This window comes from Etheostoma cragini, chromosome 8, assembly GCF_013103735.1.
Source record: "Etheostoma cragini isolate CJK2018 chromosome 8, CSU_Ecrag_1.0, whole genome shotgun sequence".
Classification (NCBI taxonomy): Eukaryota; Metazoa; Chordata; class Actinopteri; order Perciformes; family Percidae; genus Etheostoma; species Etheostoma cragini.
In genome coordinates, this window is record NC_048414.1 from 6,741,092 (window position 1) to 6,762,315 (window position 21,224).

General features: G+C 40.4%; 1 long non-coding RNA gene across 1 annotated transcript in view; it reads left to right on the forward strand.

Annotated features, from left to right (window-relative positions):
• The window catches only part of LOC117949145, a 47,302-nt gene that overhangs the window by 3,549 nt on the left and 22,529 nt on the right, over positions 1 to 21,224 (forward strand). Inside the window, exon 2 of the long non-coding RNA XR_004657632.1 lies at positions 11,124 to 11,198. This is a non-coding gene — a long non-coding RNA (uncharacterized LOC117949145). The remainder of the gene's footprint in view (positions 1 to 11,123; positions 11,199 to 21,224) is intronic.

Genomic DNA, 21,224 nt, shown 5'->3' on the forward strand with positions numbered 1-21,224 from the left:
TCTGCTGACCACAGTGTCAGACATGATGTACTTCAGCCTGACATACTGGGGCCTGTCAGTGAGGTAATCTTTGATCCAGTCTACTAGATAGGGGTCCACTCCCATCCTGTTCAGTTTGTCCTGGAGTATAGGGGGCCTTATGGTGTTAAAGGCACTGGTGAAGTCCAAGAAGAGGATCCTCACTGTGCGGTTTTTCTTATCCAGATGGGAGTGGACTCGGTGTAGCATGTAGAGGATGGTATCCTCCACACCAACATCTGGCTGGTACACATGGTCCTGGACCGCTCCAATGTCTTCATCAGGTGTGAAGTGACAACAAGGTCTGGTTAAACCTGTTGAAGAAGTCATTCAGCTCCTTCGCCCTCTCCATTGTCCCCCCTGTAGCTCTGGTCTTTGTGTTGTGACCTGTGATGGTCCTAACACCTTCCTTGTTTCCCTCATGTTGTTTTCCCTCAGCTTCTGCTCCACCTTTCTCTTGTCGTTGTCCTTAGCTTCCATCACACAGAGTTTCACCTCTTGCTGTGCTGCCTTCATGTCCTCCCTGTCCCTGCTCCTGAAGGCAGCCTTCTTCTTGTTGAGGACAGCCTTGACTTCCCGCGTTACCCATGGCTTGTTATTAGGGTAACAGGGGACAGTCTTGATGGGGGAGACCACGTCTGCGCAGAAGTTCAGGTAGTCCGTCAGACAATGTTTCATGCCCTCTATGTCCTCAACATGCGGGTTGATCAGCACATCCCAGACTGTGTTGTTATAACAGTCTCTCAGAGCCCTTTCCATCTTAGAGGACGACCTCTTGCTGGTGCGAGTTGTCACCGTCTGTTTTTGGACCAGGGGAGTGTAGGTGAACCAGGTTGTGATCAGACTTCCCCAATGGGGGGAGGGGAGTCGCTCTCTTTGCATCCCTTACATTAGCATACAGTAGATCAATTGTCCTGTTGTCTCTAGTAGGACAGTATACAACCTAGTAAAAAGCGGCCAAAGTAGAATCCAAAGTTGCATGATTAAAGTTAAATAAGGGTAAGAGAATTTCACAGGGAGTAAGATAAGAGGAGGAATGCTAAAAATCAACATGCTTTCCAATTTTAGCTGGGTCAAAGAGTTGTCCAAGGCCAAGCAACCATCACAAAACCTGCGTGTACGGATGGCAGGTGTTTATTCAGCAATTGACAGATGTTTATCACAGTACTATAATAACAGCAAATTACAATTCTGTGTTATGTTAATGCAGCTAGTCATTGTCAGATAATTTACATTAAAATACAAGCTGAAAAGTAATTTATACACTATTGATGGGAATTTCCTTTCCTTTGGTTTAATCATAGACATAACCAATATATGTATACTGTATTTTTTTGCATCTTAACACATCTTTGGGGCAGTTCAGTCTGTTTTTTTTTTAATTTCCTGTTCCTTATCATATGTGATAGTGTAGAGTAGAAACTGAGAGATGGACGAGAGAGGGAGCAGCAGATAAAAATGAAAATGTCTCCAAACTTACCTCAATCATAACTTGTCTCCTCCTAGTTGTACTGCAGTACTTACTGCTACTCCGGCTGCCACTAGAGACCAATCTTATTTCTTCAGGTTGGAGGACGGCTCGTTTTGATAAAAAATTGTTTGGAGCTCATTGTTAACCTTACTACAATAGGAAAGATTAATGTAATTTAATATCATTTAGCTATAGAGTAATTGATCCCAGAAGTTCGAATCTGTGAATATCTTTCTAATTTTGCTCACTTTAAAAACAAAAAAAACGTGAGAAAAGAAACTAAAAACTAGACAAAAAACTCAACCGAGAGCACAGATTATGAATCCTGCTCTCTGTTTAGATTTATTTCCCGGCTGATGCCAGGAGGGCTCCATACCTCCTAAAGCACTATAGTAGGAAATGTATTTTTTGACTTAAACGTTTTTGTTAATGACGGTTTTGGTTGGCCTTGCTGTGGTGATTCTCATTGCTATGTTCTTCTTCTTCTGTATATTTATTATTCTACACACCCAAGCGACCACTTCTGGGAAAGACCTACAGCACTTGACATAGCATGTTTTAAACATCAAATGTACCAGCTTTCATGAACTGTGAGTTGGTGGTTTGTGGCAATTGCAAAATGTTTATTCATATGACAGTGTTTTGGATCATTACTTTAAACTCCCAGTCAATTAGGTTTTTAACTTTTGTTCTTTTCGGCCATGCCTGAGACACACACACATACTGTCCATTTCTCAGCACCTTCATGCCTCTTCTGCAGCCCATCAAGTCATGTCATTCTTTTTGTTTTCCTTAATGGCCTCCAGGAAGTGTGTGGCAAAAATCGAGAGAAGAGAAAACTAGAAGCAGATCCTCATTAAATCTCTCACACTGAAATAAATTATACGCACTGGTTTTTGCTGGAAAACACAGGAAACGGGGAGAAGGATGTGATGTGAACCTCTCAGCTCAGGCTGTCGTCTGGCTGAGCTTTTGGTGTTCAGGTCCAATCAGGGTCCACGGCTGTCAGACAGACGTTGCCCCACGTTTGTGCCGTTGTCATGTTGCAAGTGAAGACTGGGAAGAGTGGAGAAAAAGGCAAAATGCTTCATTGCCTTCCAGCTCTGACAATTATCTTTGCAATCAGCTCTGAACAAGGAGCTTTTTATTTCAGGAATCCTCCCTGCCTGCACCACTCAGCTTGACCGTACTCGGCTTAGGAACATGAGGTGAATGTTGTTGTACCCAGCTGTGTCTTGGCTCAGCAATAGTTTAGAGCAATTAGAGAGTGAGAGAGGAGATTAGGAAACACCCAAAGGCTGTGTTGTCACTGCTGAGTAACACAATGAAGTGAGTGTAGCTGACAGTGGCCCTCCGAGTGCCAAAGGAGATATCTGATGTAAACTTGAAGGATTAACAAAACTCCAGAGCCTGCACTGAGTGAACTTACAGAATTTGAGTGAAGGGAATGGAGTACATTTGATTGAATTGTATATTAGTGCACGATAAAGAGAATGTAGTGTTAATTATCAATTATTTGTGTGGTAATGTGTTAAAGCTTTGCGGTAAATGGCTAAAGTAATACCATAGATGTTTATTGTGTGTGTGTGTGTGAGTGGGACTCGAGAGAGAGCATTCGTTTTTTTTTTTAGACACCATCTGGTTCAGCTCTTCTTGATCACATGATCAGTGGGTAGAAAGGTTTGGTTACAACACACACACACACACACACACACATTCTTAAAGGTCACTTTTAAGATTTCCGGTTTTTGTGTATGTGTTATTTTCTAACCAAGCCAGAAAGCCAAACATATTCCATTGTTTAGACCTTCTTTTTCACTTATTTGTGGGACAACAACATAGTTAGGACAGATTTATTCTGAATTTTGTTGATCTATCATGTCATCTACCCACACTGGAAAAGCTTTAGTCATAATTTATTAATTAAAGATTATCTCAGGTGAACCTAATATATCCTACTAGTATTTCCAACAGTGGTACCACATAGAACACATCTTATCGCTCATCATTCATCCTGTCTTCTTCTCTACTCACCAGCAGTGCACTACACATGCACAAAAAAGTCAGTGATTAACAAACCTGCAGTAAGAGTTATGAGGGATATATCCCGAAGTGGAATCAGAATGTGGTAAATTGTTTGTTCAGGTTTGCAATTAGTGAGCGCATTTTATGAAAATTAGCTCACAAAGCTGTTATTGATGGTGTGTAAGGATTGATTGCTGTCAAAAAGCTGATAGCAAATGTGTGCGGGAGATGAATGAGGAGTGAAGATTACTGAGCTGGCTCACTGTCTTTGTCTTTTGGCTCAGAGGCATTCCTAGTGTACGATGAAGAGAGTGCTACCTGAAGATACATTGACAGAAACATGAGTTTGGATTTGTGTGTTTGTGTGTGTGTGTGTGTGTGTGTGTGTACATGCCAAAATTCTTCATATTTTATAAAGCAATGGGCCCTTGTTTTCAGACAGAAGTATACAAAAGCAAGCCTTCCATTACTAAGCAGAGACCATTTTGGCTTTGGTGACTATCGTCACCAGCAGATTTTTATCAACTGTACTGTTTATCTAATCTAAATCCACCATCAGATCTACTTGTCAAATGTAAATCCATCAGAATTCCTTAATAATCTCATATCAGTCTATTTCGGTTTAAAGGTACAGTTCAACATTTTGGGAAATAGTTGTTTTTGCTTTAATGCCAAGAGATCGATGAGCAGATTTATTCTGCTCTAACACAGATTGTTATTGATCTTCTTATCAAACTCTTGGCAAGAAAGTGAAACACTTCAACAGTTCTATGCGGCAAAAGTTTATACAACTAGCATTTTGTATGAAGGCCAAAAATAAATGTATAGGTTTTCCAGATAGATTACATACTTGCTACAATATTTATAAGAACTGTCTGAATGTTTGGTACAGTGCTCGTCTGCAAATTAAAAAAATGAGGAGATAAATATTGGTTAGACACAGCTTAAAAACATTACAAACCTGGAACCAAATCAAAAATGGAACCAGCTATCACAACCCAACCCTGTATACCTCAGTGTAATGATCCGTAATTCGAGCATTTAAGTCAGCTGAACACAGCTCCTACCCAAGAGTCATTCTGAACAGTATGCCAGACATGTAGGTCTGTTGGCCTACTTCACATATGATTTAATTGAGAGCAGCTTATGTAATGGTTAACTAGAGTATAGCTAGAAGGGGAAACATTTGATATTTAAGCATCTTATTCAATCATTCCTAATAAACTCCTTTCAAATGCTTCATACGTTTTATATCGGTTAGCAGGACGGCATCACTGTAGTATTGAGAATTTCTGTGGGAACAGTAGTTGTGGCTAATATTTATAATGGAGGCACTCACATCCATGTGTTATGATAAGATATGTGATCCCGGCCATTGCTGACCAGGGCCTCCTCTCGGAGACATGTACCCAGACCCATGAAGTCACTGCTTGTGCTTTACGAACGTATTTTGATTAGACATTAGATCTCGGCCATTACTGATCCATCTCTCTATTAGTTCTGTATATCATTTCATTTCTCTCCACTTAGATTGCTTCCACATGCCAAGCCCCAGGCGCCACAGGCCCACACAGGGCTGTAGAGTCTTTGGGTGTGTGTGTGTTGGGGGGTTCCGGAGCCCCTATAATGTCATCAGGCAACCATGGAGTCCACCTGGATGCATCAGTGGATGGGATACAGAAGAGGTGGGTGGGTGGTTGGTGGGATAACATCACGGTTGTTAGGGTAGGATAAAGGGGCGTGGAGGCCAGATTGAAGAAAGAAGGGGATTTGGGTGGACACATCCTTGGGCTTGCTTAGTACTGATGAAATAAATTTGAATCATGGGGATGAACAGAACTATAGAGCATATTTATAGTGGCAGGGGATTTCAACCACACTAACCAACAGACTGTTTTGCCCAAATTTTACAAGAATGTGAACATTAAAAAAAGGAACAACAAAAAAAACACTGGACTAGGTTAATACAAATGTTCCCGGAGCCTATAAAACCCAGTCTTCACCTCATCTTGGACAGTCTGACCATCAGTCTGACTATCTATCCCTGCTCCTGAAACCAGCCTACAAGCCCATTATCAGCAGGAACAATCCTCAGGTAAAGACAGTGCAGATCTTCCACTGCAAAGGCCTCCTCACCCTTCAGGAATGATTTGTTGACATCAGGTGGGAGCTCTTTGAACAGACAGACATTGAGCACCACACCTCCACAGTCCTCTCCTACAACTTCTGCACAGACATTGCCACATAAAATAAGCAAATTAAAATGCTCCCCAACCAGAAGCCCTTGTTTAACAGCAGGGTGAGGGAGCTGCTCAAAAGCAGGGACACAGCGCTGAGCTCAGAGGACAAGTAGGAGTACACAAGGGTAAGGGCCAACCTACACAGAGGCATCACATCTGCAAAGCGGAAATACAAACAACGCATTGAGGATAACTTCAATGACAACAAGCCTGTGCAATGTGGCAGGGTGGAAGGAACATTACTGGCTACAAACAGAGCAACAGTAACTCCACCTCAACTGACCCCTCTCTCCCAGACCACTGTCGTGGAAGTTTCTTGTACAGCGAGAGAGACACACACAAGGAGAAATCCAAAAGTCATACACCCTGAGAGGCATTTGGGAATGCTTATAGGAATATTATTGAATGTAATTTTCCCATTACACCAGCTAAACACCTTCTTTTGAGGACTCCAGCTCCAACAAGGGACCGGACCCACATACAAGCACCACCTCTACAGAGAGCGATTAGCAACTCACTTTTTTGACCTACCAGGTAGAGAGAACACTACACAACAGAAACTGCAGCAAAGCAATGGGGGCTGATGGTGTTCCCCCCCTCACCACCTGTCTGAAAACCGCCACCTTAATCCCTATACCCAAAACCTCAGCCATCACAGGCCGAATGATTACCGGCTGGTGATTCTTATACTGGTGATCCTGAAATGCTTTGAGAGACCGGTACTGCCTCACATCCCTCCTGACCTCTGTCAACACTAATTTGCATACAGGTCCAACAGATCCACTGATGATGCCATCTCAGTAGCACTGCACATAGTCCTCACACACCTGGAAACCCCCAACAGTTATGTTAGGATGCTATTCATTGAAGACAGCTCTGCATTCAACTCCATCAAACCAGACAAATGGATCAATAAACCACAAACACTGGTTCGGGTTGACCTTCTCTGTCAGTGGATTAAAGACTTTCTCACCAACAGTCCCCCGAGCGTCAGGATCAGCCATCACACCTCCTCTAGGATTATCCCCAACACCGGCGTCCAGCAGGGCTGCGTCCTCAGTCCATGGAAAACATCCATAATGAAGATCTCTAAAGTTATTTTGATTTTTACTTAAGTATATTTCTTTTTTTGTTGAGTATATTTTATCTTTTTTACCTTATGCTACTATTTGGAAAGGATGGTTCCAACAGAATTTTGTTTTTTTACTGCATACAATAACAATCTAGCTTTGTATCTTCCAGCTAGATTACCACATGTATATGTAAACATTTGCTACATGCACACTAGATGTTTTGCAATTCTGCATGTTTATGTTAACAGTGAATATATTTGTGTGCTGGGAAACATGGATTACTCTGTGATTACAGTGTGTTTGATGGCAAAACGTTGTTCCAGTGAATTCAGCCCTTACCTGATAGTTCTTACAGACAGGATATGTTTCATATATCCATAAAAAGCACAGCGGAGCTTTGGTTGTCAGTTCTACCCCAAGTGAAGTGTACATCTGCCCAAATGGTCTGTGTCGAGAAAAGCACAGGAGAAATGAGAAAAACAGCTGCAGGCGTTCTTGAACACACAAAAACAGTCTCACCACCATTTTCCACTGAAAATGGCTTGCAGCATGATCAAATGACAGACAAACTGGCAATTTACTCTGCTCGTCTCTCTGGCTAGCTGTCCTGGTAGTGGTAGGAAGCCAGAGGCGTCGGTGATGAAGCAGACCCAAAACTTTAGAGGAGAAGGAGAATAACAGACCTACAACAGAGACCATTTTGAATTGCTATATTTGATTTGTGGCATCCTTTCTTGGAATAAATAGGGGAATATTGTTTTTTTTTCTAATAATGTTCCTGACTGTTTAAAGTCAGGTCCCTGAGCCAGTTGGACATTTTCCTTTTGTTTGTTATTTATTTACAATTCTACATGGTTTGGTGGCAAATGTCCAGGTGCAAAGAATTGTTACATACCCGAGCCATAATCGGTGCTTTTTCATTGTAATAATTTGTTTCCATTAAAATTGAGAACAGTTGTTGGAACAGCTTTTTTGTTTTGCCTCTTACTATTTTGTCAGGTTACATAATTAACCCCGTGAATATCGCATAGAGTTTTGATTGCCATCAAAAAGAAATTGCTTTAGAGAACTTTCCGGCCAGTGAACAGCTCCATTCTCAGATAACAATACTCAGCAATACCCCGGCCAGCTGAGACAAGCGTGTGAACACAGACACCCAAACTGACTGAACTGTAACACTGTAATTTCCCATTTTTTTGGGATCAATAAATATCTATCTATCTATCTATCTAACAAGGTTAAAGATATTTGGTTTCTTGGGTGTGATAAAAAGGTATAATGGCTATATCGTTCTGCTTCCACAGTTAATGGTAACCTAAGAAAAATGTTTACAGTGATTTGATAAGAACCAAGCACTACACAGGCTCTGGCACTGGATCTGTCTTGGCTTGAGTGTCACTATTTTGCACTTTCAAGGTGCTGGAGAGCAGCAGTGCATCTTCATGCGCAGCTAGTGTTTGTGCTGAACCCAATCGATTCTGTCTGTTCCAGAGATTCATCCCTATGTTTCTCAGGGAAAGACATTTTTCAGTACACAGACCCTTCAAAAAGGAGGCACGTGGACCTTTCAAAATAACTTTCCAAAACTACACACGGAGCACAGCCAATCCACCTTGATTCAAACCATGTGCATGAAACAGGATAATGCTTTTTTAGATCACAGTCTATAAAGAACAAGGTTTGGAATTGGGCATATGCAGTTGTGTTGTCATTATGAATTTAGATTCAGTGTGGCCAGAGGGTCTAACTGGAAAGCAATCATTTTGCGGAGGGGGACTGATTTTCCTCTGAATATTTAAATGGGAGGACTATAATGGTTGTAAATAAACAGAGTTTGTATGACACTTTCCATCCACTACACACATACTCATCAGCTATATCGTCTTCAACACGTTTTTAAGGTCAGGAAGCTGATGAAAACCTGCAAAAACCATCTTTGTGTTTGCTTTTCTGGATCACCTGTTAGTGTTCCAGTTTATGCATCTCATTTTTCTTTTAGGCCAATCAGTTCTGGCTATCGGCTGTTACGGTTGTAGGGAATTGAGGACCCAAATGCAGAGACAACGGCAGGCAGGCAGGCAGGAGAAGTTTGTAGCAAGGATTTATTTACAAAATAACCAAGGTACATACCACAAGGCAAAAATAAAGAAAACAACACAAGGAGTCCAATACTAAGGGAAGTAAAAACCAAAGGCCAAAATCCCAGAAAAGTTCACAGAGAAAAGGATAGCCAAAGAACAGGGACAAATAAGCCACAGGGAAGATACAGGAGCCCACAAACAAACAGACAAAATGAGGGTCGCACAGACACTAAATACACAGGGTACCGAGATAACGAGAGGCATGTGACAAGGGGGCTGGGAAACAGGAGGAAAACATCAGATAATCACAGGAGCGGGGAAAACACAGGAAGTAAAACTAAAGACAAGACGAGACAGAAACCCAGACTTCAAAATAAAACAGGAAACAGAGCATACTGACACTCACACAAGACAGGAACAACAACACAAGACCAGGGAGGAAACACGGAGAAATAAAGAAACCATAGCATCGGCACAGAGGAGCATACCCTCACCCTTGTCTACCAGCATTCATACACCCCTTTGTCCTCTTTTGACCTAGATGCACATTGTGGCTTTTTCTGTGTACATATTGCATAGTTTGTATGAGTGTCTCAACTACTGTACTGTAATTGCCCACAATGTCTTCCATATGTGGTTGTTGTGTTCTACCATCAAATACTGTAGTTCTTCTCAAGATTGTCAGAGAGCTTGATAAACTGAGATGTCGTCTAGCCGGGTGGTGGACACGAGCCTCCAGTGGACAAATAATGTCCTCATTACTTGCACAGACAAAATGTGTCTGTCCACAGATGGGATGCCTTTCCTAGAAACCTAATCACCAAAAAATGAGAAAAGTGCAAGCAGATGGTATTCTTTTGGAAAGAGGGATATGATTATACTTCTGTGCTGTTTTCACTTACACTGGCCTTAACCTTTTAATCTTAAACTTAACTTGCTTTATGACCAGAACACGATGCAGTTCATACGTTTTTCAGCCAGTTGAATCCAGTTCAATGTGCCCCCCCTCCCCGAAAAAAAAAGACCACACTACCAGTCACATCACTGTGCATTAGATTAGGTTCACCATTATAAATCCATTTGAAAGTTTTGGTTTTTAAGTTTTGATTTAATTTTCTCAAACTCAACCTGAGATACAATTTACAGTTTGTCCCTATCCAGCTGGGCTGAGTTCAGTTGGAATTAAGATAATGTGCCTAGCTTTTTCTGTAATATGAGTCAGTGTGAGCATTTCCATAAATATATCACTCTTTGCTGGAGGCTAGGAAGATTTTTTTGTTTTTTTGTTCCTCAAACCAATGCCGATTCAAGGACCTTGCAAGCACTAACAAGTAGCTGTGTCTATCCTTACCTTACTAGTCTCCAAATCTCAGAATCCAGCTTTCCTCTATTGAGTAAAGCTGACTTTTATCAAATATTTTGCTGTTTTTAGTGAAATGTAAAACACTGATATCATATTGCTTTTTTTGCTTTACTCAATAGCCGTGAATAAATGAAAACAGGGATGTCTTAAGAACACATTTTCCTCCCCTGATTGATAAGACGGGACAGATTTAGAGTAAACAGTGAGAGCCATCAGTGTAAGCTACTGTGTTTTCATTGGCATCCTCACACTGTGTGAAGCTCTTGAGTTTGATTGACACAGTGCGGTTGCCATTGCTTCATGCATCATTCCAAAACAATCCAATTTTTTGATTTTATTTTAATGTTGATCATGGAAATCATTTAATTAGCAGTTGCTGTACATGAGTCTTTTTTGTGACTTAACAGTGATCCTAGTGTTGGGCATACTGTTGCTTACCGCTGCAATGAATGGGCTGGGCTGTATTGTTGTAATTTTCCTGATTGATTTATATTGTGTGGCATTGTTTATCTTGCTACATTATTCCGGGATTCTATTCAACTATTGAAGTGTGTCCAAGAAACACTTGAACAGTCTGAAGCAATTCTTCCGTTTCATGGTCAACTTTCTCATGGAGTGGGAAGACACATTGGGGTTATGGGAGTTGCTTTGTTGGGATCTTTTAAGCAATTATTTTTAAGTAAATAGTGCGGCGCCCTCCAGTTGTGTGTGTTTGTCTTTCATCCAGACATATGTGTGTACCCTTGTTCCTCTGCCAGCTGCACTACTGTCTTTTTTAAATATCAAACTCATTGAGTGCTGTAACGAGCCAGTTGTGTGTGTAACATTTTTTTCTACTCTTGTCCCTGATAGGAGAGTGTGACCAAGCAGCGGAGAGCAGCTAAAGAAAGAGATGCAACCCATACAGAAACTGCAGTAACATAGACAGTAAGTGCAGAATTATTATTATTATTATTATTATTATTATTATTAATGCCTTTAATGAATACCTGCCATATATATCTTTAGTGCTTTATGTGATTTATGCGCACTAATGCTGTGTTGTATATCCCCAATATACGGAGATAAAGTAGTTGCAATGCAATGTTTGTCATAATGCACAAATAAGAATTATGTACAGTATATATAAAGATTTTAGAATGTTTCAATATACCATTCAAATGTGATAAATGTCAAAACACTTTTACAAATAAATACAATTGAAACAAAGTAATACATATATTGTATATTTCCAACTTGGAGCTTTTTAGGGGCCTCATGTACCAAAGGTGCTTTGAACTTTTTTTCATGTTGAGACAGTTGCTGTTGCATGTTAAAAAGACATGGGCATACATGTACATCTTTATCTACAGTAAATGCATTTTGGTCTTGAAACATTGAACTACAAAATGTCTTTCTTTCTCTGTCCTTTTGTGTACTGTGTGTGGCAAAAAGTGTTAGTAGATTATTACAGGTTAAAATGGACAGGTACCAGGGAAGAAGGTCTATTATGCATTTGTGATATTCAGTTATATCATATGTGATGCCATATGTGATAGTAAGGGTTCTTGAGAACCAGACTTATGCAGAATTATGAATTATGAATCAGTGTTGAAGCAACACTCAAAAATATTTGAGAATGAAAAGGGGCTCTGAAGTTTGTTGCTTGCTCATTTGTGGGTAATGGCAGCGGTAGTCATCTTGTATTCACAGCAGTTATAATTATTCCAATGGCGATCCAGTGTCATGGAGAAAATCATGTTAAAAAATGTCCATAGAAATTTCTATTCCAATAAGTCCACTGATCCCAATCATCCACTTCTCCACTGTTGAACCTGAGGTTCAGTCTGTTCCAAACAATCATTGTTTCACCATAAATCAGTAAATAGTCTACTTCCCGCAAAGCTTCAGATTTACTGAAAAGCATGACAGGGAAAAAGCAGCGTGTTTGGATCATACTGAACATATGAATCATAGATGGAGCAGTAGATAATTCTGCATGAGGTTTAATACTTAGTTTTGACAAAAGCTATGTGCAATTGTTTGCTACTAATAGTCAACATTTTCAATTTGACTTAATCTTTTAGAAGAAAATAACTCCGTTAATTACATTATAGAAAAAAAGGATATCATCATATGTAAAGAGCAAAGAGAAAGGACACATCTCAGGAGTTCTCAGTGTGAGGTGAGAATGTAAGATTTACTAGGTAGCTGACACGAGTCTTCTTGGAAAACATGAATTTTCAGCCTATGACAGGGAACATAATGTAACAGATCACATATCACACAGTACTGAGAGACTTTCATGACCCTTACACAGCAATACTGTCAAAGCACTATGGCTGTCAAGCTTGCTCTTCTTGAATAGTCATCATTATGGTTAAGGAATGCAGTCTTTTTCCATTCTTACTCTGTTGTTAGGCACAGGGTAGTCTGGATCAGTGACTGAACATTTCCAGTAGGGGAAAAAATCGATACATCATAGTATCGCGATATTTCCCGTGGCAATACTGTTTCGATACACAAACGCCAAGTACCGATCTTTTATTATTTAATTTGGATATGAGAATTTAACTTTTTGGTAGTAGAATGATCAAATAAATTGCCTTTTCAGTCCACCAGATGGCGCTGTTTGTTATCTGGTGAGGTCAGCGGGGTGACTGTCAGCGTGCAGGAGGATGTAGATATGATAAACATGGCAGCATCAGAGAAAGAAATCAGAAATGTACCGTCTGCGTTCAAATCAAGTGTTTGGAACTTTTTCGGATTTTTTAAGGGGACAACTGAGATGCATATGAGACATGGGATTTGCAAGGAGTGTCGTATGCAAATAAAATACTCAGGAAATACCACAACATGAAGGCTCACCTCACACGCCACCATCCAGAGTTAGCGTTAGCCGAGGACGGTAAAGCTAATGCTAAACCAGCTCCGCCGAAAAACCAACCAACACTGGACACACTTAGCTTGACAAAGCTACCTCCAAATTCAGAGCGAGCGAAGAAAATAACTCAAGCCATCGCCTGCTTCATGTGCAAAGACCTGCGTCCATACAACGTTGTGGAAAATGAGGGATTTTGTCACTTGCTAATAACACTGGAACCAAGGTACGTAACTCCGTCGTGCCGGTTTTTCACGGATACAGCCGTGCCCAAGCTCTACAGAGAAGTTTAGCTTAAAGTTCAGGAAAGTATAAAAACAGCAGAACGTGTTGCATTGACTTGTGATGCATGGACGTACGGGCAATAGATTCCTATGTGAGTATTACAGATATTATTATTATTATTATTATCTCAAAGAAGACTGGCTACTGCTGTCTCACGTTCTCCAAACTAGAGCAGTACACAAAAGTCACCCCGGGGCGAACATTGCTCATCTTCTGCAAAATACAGCACGAGAACGGGGGATTTCAGACTAAAACCTGGTGGTGGTCACCGACAACGCTTCTAAAATGGCCGTTGCTATTCAGTTAGCGGGACACTACCACGTCAAGTTTGGCGCACACAAAACGTTTTTGAACTTTTGCTAGTACTAAAGTTGGCATCAAACAGTAGCACATTTTGTTTACTTTAAGAGTACAATGTACAGTAGTTTTATTTAAGTTAATTTTAACATTTTATTTTAATGTAAGGCTACATGTTTTATTTTAAATTTAACAGTTATTGCCTTCCTATGTCCGTAGGGGCTGTAGGGCTGAAGTTGCATTGTAAAAATATACCTGTAGTAGCACAGAAGTGCATATCTGTTGGTATTACCAACTAGTCTAGTCCACTTTAATTAAATGCAAACAGTTCAGTTTGCCAGGTGTATACAACATTTATAACATGTTCATGAAAGTGTTTGTTAGTTAGTCAGCTTGAAGTCACATTTTACAGCAATAAAATTCATGTGAGATGAACAAACAGATGTTGACAACGTTTTCCTTTGGGGACAAAATAATGAAGTTGGGGAAAAAATTACAATATATCGCAGAACATTGCATGTTCAATATGTTATGTCCCTTGCCTTCCGCTCTCTGTGCGTTGCCGTTCTCAAACTCTGTTCAATTCAGGAAACACCAACCTTCAAGCTAGCAAGCTACACGCTAAAAATGGCAAGTCCAAATTTTGGATCGGGCAACAAGGCAGGCCTGCTTGGTTCTTTTAGGAAATGATTGTAAAGATTTATGAAGAATACATTTTTGGCATTTACTATCTAACTGGGACTATTTTTCCGATTGGCAGGATTGCTGTGGATGAAATACACATGGTGATCCACTGGTAAGAGCAAATTACGTTTAACAATCTATCCAGCTAGTTTAGGTTTATAGCTCATGTTACTCTATTGTGTGAGCAGTTGACTTCATTTAATATTTAATGTGGCGTTTTCTTTTGCGGCGTGCCAATGTTCCACCAAAAGTTCCTTCCAAAGACGATTTTGCAGAGGGACCATTGCTGTGTCCGGAGTTTAGCGACCCCAAGGCCATTGTGATTGGTTTAAAGAAATGCAAACAACCCTGAGCGTTTTTTTTCTCCCATCCAGGAATGTACAGTATGTGTGGTATAGCCTGACCTTGCTCCAAAACGCTGTGGAGATGATCTGCCTGGCAATGCAAGACTTGACTTAGGGCAAGTCACCATCAAATTTGTTCAGAATGTCCCACAGGGATTTTTGTAAAGCTCTTGTAGGATTTTACCAGCAGGCAGCTTCACACATTGCCATAACAGCCTGACAGCTCTCTTGAGTGCTCAATACAGTGGCAACTGGTAAGATAAGGAGTAACTGGAGGAGAGCAGTCCAGTATATTAAACAGTGGTGGTCTTGGATGTCAGGTCCAGCCACTAGGGGGCAATGGTACAGTTATGGTGAGGTGGTGAAATTGTTTAGATATACTAAAGGCCGTTGATGATCTACTTACAGGTAACCTTTTGTGATACATAAACACTGACATGTTGATCCTGTACTGACTAATTGGCAAGCATTTTGAAACAGTCATTGATATGCTGTTATGGGTAACTGATCCCTTGCTGAACTTCACCATTGAATCAGATTTTATGATTGGAGCCCTTAAAAATATGTTTGTATGCTAATCAATCTGAATCTCTAAATGGCTACCAGGTAGGATGTGCCCCTCTTCTCCTACGAAAAACAGCCTGCAGATTGCAGGAAAATACATAATTGATGAAATTAAGGTAGAGGAAATCCGCAGAATATGAACACCAGGTTTCAGATCAGTTTCGGGATCTACTTCCTTTGGGCCTTAAGGTCCCTCTCACACAGTTTACAGAGCACAGTATTAGCAACAATGCAAAGCATTAATTTATCTATGATAATAGATGTGTTAAGCAGCTTTAGAAAAAGACATTTTCTTTTTACCTGAAGTGAATCTTGATGCATTTTTGAATTCCTTGAAGTCTGCTTGTCATACAGAAATGTACTAAAATATGGGAAAACACTTAATGGTGTCATATATCAGTCTAAATGGATGACAGTTTTAATTGATAAAACGAATGAAAATACATACATAATGAATGATAGTTTAACTCTTCTATTATTGGGTTATTTGGATTATACTTACCGGTCATATTTGCACTGCAAATATATATTTGGCATATCATCAAACAACACAAGTTTGGAGGCCAGACTAGACTCTCTTTCCTCTGATTTTTACCAGAAATTGTTATAAACATACCACAAACGTAAACAACAATCCATTTTTGAGTACTACAAGTGTTTGATTTGTTTTTGTTTTTTGTAACACGCATTAGTACAAAGCTTAGAAAAGATATATTAATGAAAGGTTCTATGCCATTAGTCAAAGAGCTCCAATATTAAAAGTTCACATTCGAATAACTGATAGCAGATGTATGGCAACAAAGTTAGCACTATAGCACCGCAAGCATTACAACCGTTGTCCGGTCTGGTATATTTGTGCATTGTTTCTGTGCGTTGAGGCATTGTCAAAGCCGTGCACGGTGATAATCGTGTTAATGATAGCAGTGCCAGACAGGAGGCAGAGCTGTGAATGCTGCGGTGTGGTCTTATGGTCGTATTTTACAGGCAAGTTTCACTTCTTTTTCTCAATGGATCATTACCCCAATGTGTGCAGTGATTTATGAGCTACGTTACAAATGCTGGGAGCAGTTCCTGTCTGGGGGCTGACATCCACCCACTGATTGCCACTATTTGTCTATGTGCATGTGTGTTTGTGTGTGTGTTATGCGTGAGCGTGGGCATGACAAAATGGGAGCACGACTGCGGTAAAGGTTTGTCAAAGCCAATATGTCTCCTTCAGTCAGTCTGAAGGTGGGTGATTGTTTCCCTGCATGCATGTGTCCTGAGACCTGAGTCCTATCAGATCTAGAGTTCCTCTCCTGTTAACTGAATACAGTAATGTTTCACTCTGCTGTGTGCTCATGGATTACATTTTAAACAGATTTTAGAGCTAAAATTTGGATGAAAAAAGTTACCAAAGGCTGATCAAAAACCTGCAAAGAGCAGCACCTTGGTGTTTTCTCAGATTAGTTGTGTGAATGTGCTCAGCTTTGTGTCTTTTGTGGGGAGGTTTACTCCGTCTTACCTATGTTGGGCGAGGTTGAACGTGTTTGTTTGGACAGTTCTGGATTGTACATTAGCCACAATGAATCTCTGTCAGCTCAAATCATCCACTGACAGAATACTTTGGAAACTATATTAGCCTGTCACTGATGCATATCTCTACATGTGCATGTACATGTGTCTGCATGTTTTTATGTATGTACCATTATGTGTATGTATTGTTTATGGCAACATTAGTCATCACTGGATACGTTCGCCTGTGTAGATGTTTTCATTGTAGGCCTAAATAGCTTGCATTGGTTACATGAAAAAAGGCATTCCAGAGATTCATTTATGTACATAGCAGTGTGAGTGAAAGCGCTGCATGCCCTTTTAGGTCAGTACAAGAAGCTATGCGTTTGCTCGCATATGGAAATTGCAGGTGTTCGTCGAGCTTTTATCAAGGTGTTTTGGATACTTACATTTGTGTGTGCCTGTTGTCTCGCTCTCTCTCCTGCTCCTCATACGTGCTTGTGTTTGTGTGTCTGAATGTGGACCACCCAAAGCCTTTGAGGTCATAACAATAACAGGTCCACTTCCTTCCAGTGATATGGCATTAGTTTCACTCGAAGGGCTGTAGACAGGTTTGACGCTATCAGTCCACATCAGAACAACAACAGCCACACTGCTGTGCATAAGGTTAATCCCCCTCCAAGTGCCTTTATCTACATTTGTAGAATGTATGTGTGTGTTTGTGTGTGTGTATATATATATATATATATATATATACAGTAAATTCTACAAATGTCCAGTTGCAGCCTCATATTCAGAATTAAAGGTCTGGTGTTCTTGGGGAGCACCCACATAGCTCATCCATCTTCCAACAGATGTTTACACTTAATGTTGCAATTAGTCTTTTTTTCTTTTTTCTCTAGCCCATCTTGCAAAATGTGATGTTTTGAAAAATCTTCTCTTGCTGTTTTAGACTGTTTCTCTACTTGTTTTGCATCATAACTTCAGCGTAAACAACATCCTCTGGTCAGGCAGCTTTTTCATTTTTGAGTATTTAAAAAAATAATTTTGCTCTTCTTTCTCCTTCTGGGGACCAGAAATACGCCGTGGTAATTAATATGATAATATGTGTGGTGGCATAGTTTTTTCCAGGCATGTGCCATATTAAATTGAGGTCTGAATGAGGTTTTAGCTGGAAACACTGAGGATAGAGGCCGAGTACAGTTTCTCTTGGCCGGTTAAAGGAGGGGAAAAAAATAAAAAAATGTTTGGAGAGAAGAGCTCTTTACCCACAGCAAGAACTATTCTTATTTGCTCAGATAACTGTGTGAAAAATGTAGCTTAGTGCAATGTTTGCAGGTGTGGAGCAGGATTGATAGTGTTTCAGTTCACCTTTAGCTCCAAGACAATTCTGCCTTGTCTGACTTCATCTATGAAGGTGGTTTACCCAGAATGCTAACAAGCATGGAATGGGAACCACAGAAACTAAACTTTAGCTTCATCTTGATGATTTATTGCATCACACAGTTTGGCCTCAGGAATCAAGTGCACTAATTCGTTTGATCAAAAGGGAATTCCTTTGCTTTGCTTCTTATGCTTTGAAACATTGTTTTCAGATACTCTTCAAATTGTTTTTTTCAAAGTTCCCAACTCTAATAGGCTGTTTATGTGCGAGGGGTTGATTTACAGTGTTAAATGACAGTGGAGCTCTCATCTGTGGTTAAACTGGGTGCAATATACTACTCAGATGCCCATGGTTGCCAGTTCCCCAGTCTAGACGGGGTAAACACCAGGCTTTATAGACCTGCTGACTGACAATCACTGATGATTGGGTTTGTGTGATATGAGAGGCTGGGTCAGTTGAAATGATTGACAGCTAGTGGCATTCTTTGTGTGTGCTTGTTAGTGTTGGGGGGGAGGGGTTGGCATCTCTTTATGGCTGACATGAACTTAAAGCACCTTCAGTAAGGAGAAAAAAGAGGGTTCCACCTGCACAAGCTGTTATGAAATGATCAACACAAATACTCCTCATAAATGTCAGGTGAATGAGGATACAGTGATATAATAGGCATTTATCTCTGGTGTACATTTGAGTTATGAGAAGAACCTTTTGCACAGCCAACCAAAACATCCATAACACAGCTGATGAATCATACTGGTTTGAATGCAGATAACAAAGGCCCTGGGACCTTCCCAGGAAAGAAAGTGTTGGTCTTGATTTGCTCCAAGATCCCCAGATCCCACATCTCTCTCGCTGTGCTTGGTGTGGTTGCTCTGATGCATATGAGATATACATCAGCTTTTGAACAATTACAGCATCTTTTGCCCTGTCTGCAAAGAATGGCACCACATGCATATCTGTCCTAAGAGACAGGGTTTTCAATGGCCAATGATTAAAGCAAACATCTTTGCAAGTGTTAGAATGAAGTGTGCGCCACTCCATCTATTGCACACTAGGTTGAGAGCTTATTTACTTTTACTTGTGTGTGCATGTGCATTGTTTGGTGTTGCAGATATAAATTGCAAAAGGGCATTTTACTTGGTTGACTGAAGAAAAAACATGCAGTTTTAAAGAATGAATACGCATATCAAATACACCCTGGCAGAGGTAAACTGTGCTAAGACAATGCTTTGGTTAATTGTAACCACTGTGCCAAGACTGACATAGTGAGTCACTGTGTAAGCAATGGCTCTTAGATCAGCATCGGAGCTCAACCACATGGCAAAGGCATCCAACCTCTTTTGCTCTTGCACACAGCCTCATGAGCTACTAAACTGCCTTATGTCGGTCTCTTTTTTTCTAAGGGAACAAAGGTTCCCAGTCTACAGGGAAATACAAATCAGAGATCAGGATCGGTTTCATAGAATCTCTTTTCCTATCTCTTTTTCCTGCTGGAGCTTTGTCTGACAATCTCACTATCAGTTAGACTAGTGGGAAGCGGTGAATGAGGAAAACAGTGTATGTATTTGTGCTTGGAAGAAAGATTGGGGGCACTTTTGCTATACTACTTACACATTGTTATGACAATATAGCGAAGTAATTGTGATTTGTTCTGCAGCTGAGGGTTAGCAGGTACAGTGCACATTGCTGCTCGTAGGGCATATAGCGTTTAGAGTTGACAGCCTTTACAGATTTTCAATGTTGGCTTGAGGAGTCAAACCACAGGTTTGTCTCAGGATGATGCGGATTGACTTGGCAGTTGTACAAGAACACTTGGGGCAGAATTAGGGATTTAAGGATGCACATACCTTGACATTCTCATCCATGTTAAACCAATTTCACCCCTGCATCTTTAGTTTATTATTGATTCAACATTGATGGGATTTAGGTTTAAATCCACTTTTCTGTTCTCTTTATTATATTGTCCTGCATCAGATTCAAATTCCTTCAGATTGTTGATTCTGAGCAATATGTTCTTAGTCCACAAGGGGGTACAGTAGACATTCAGCACACATGCTGGATGCTGCTTCACTGTCAAAGCCTTGGAGGAGTTGAGCAGGAACACAAAGAATCCTGTCTGAATGAGTTTAGCTGACTGTCTTCATGCTGTGTTTTGGTTTCACTCATGCAAACACAAAAAGAAAACTCCTTGAAAACCAGATGCATGCTTCTCACCAGCCCAAACTGCACTTTAGCAAAACACATTGTGACAGGGAGGAGCTGAAACTGAAGAGGACCTGGTCATTACCTGTAATGACCTGGTTATTACCCCGTCAGCGTCAAGTTATCTGGGTCATTTCCGCTATAGTCCAAACTCTAAATAACAGATGTCTGAATATGAATATATATATATACACACACACACACACTGAGGAAAATAAGTATTTGAACACCCTACTATTTGGCAAGTTCTCCTACTAAGAAACCATGGAAGGGTCTGAAATTGTCATCGTAGGTGCATGTCCACTGTGAGAGACATAATCTTTAAAACAAATCCAGAAATCACAAAGTATGATTTTTTAACTATTTAAGTATTTTAAGTATTTGAACACCTGTTTGTCAGCTAGAATTCTGACCCTCAAAGATCTGTTAGTCTGCCTTCAAAATGTCCACCTCCACTCCATTTATTATCCTAAATTAGATGCACCTGTTTGAGGTCGTTAGCTGCATTAAGACACCTGTCCACCCCATACAATCAGTACTGGTCAATGACCTGAAAAGAGCTGGGACCACCGTTTCCAGTGTTACTGCTGCTAATTCACTAAGACGTCATGGTTTGAAATCATGCAGGTTCCCCTGCTTAAACCAGCACATGTCAAGGTCCGTCTTAAGTTTGCCAATGACCATTTGGATGATCCAGAGGAGTCATGGGAGAAAGTCATGTGGTCAGATGAGACCAAAATAGAACTTTTTGGTCATATTCCACTAACCGTGTTTGGAGGAAGAAGAATGATGAGTACCATCCCAAGAACACCATCCCTACTGCGAAGCATTGGGGTGGTAGC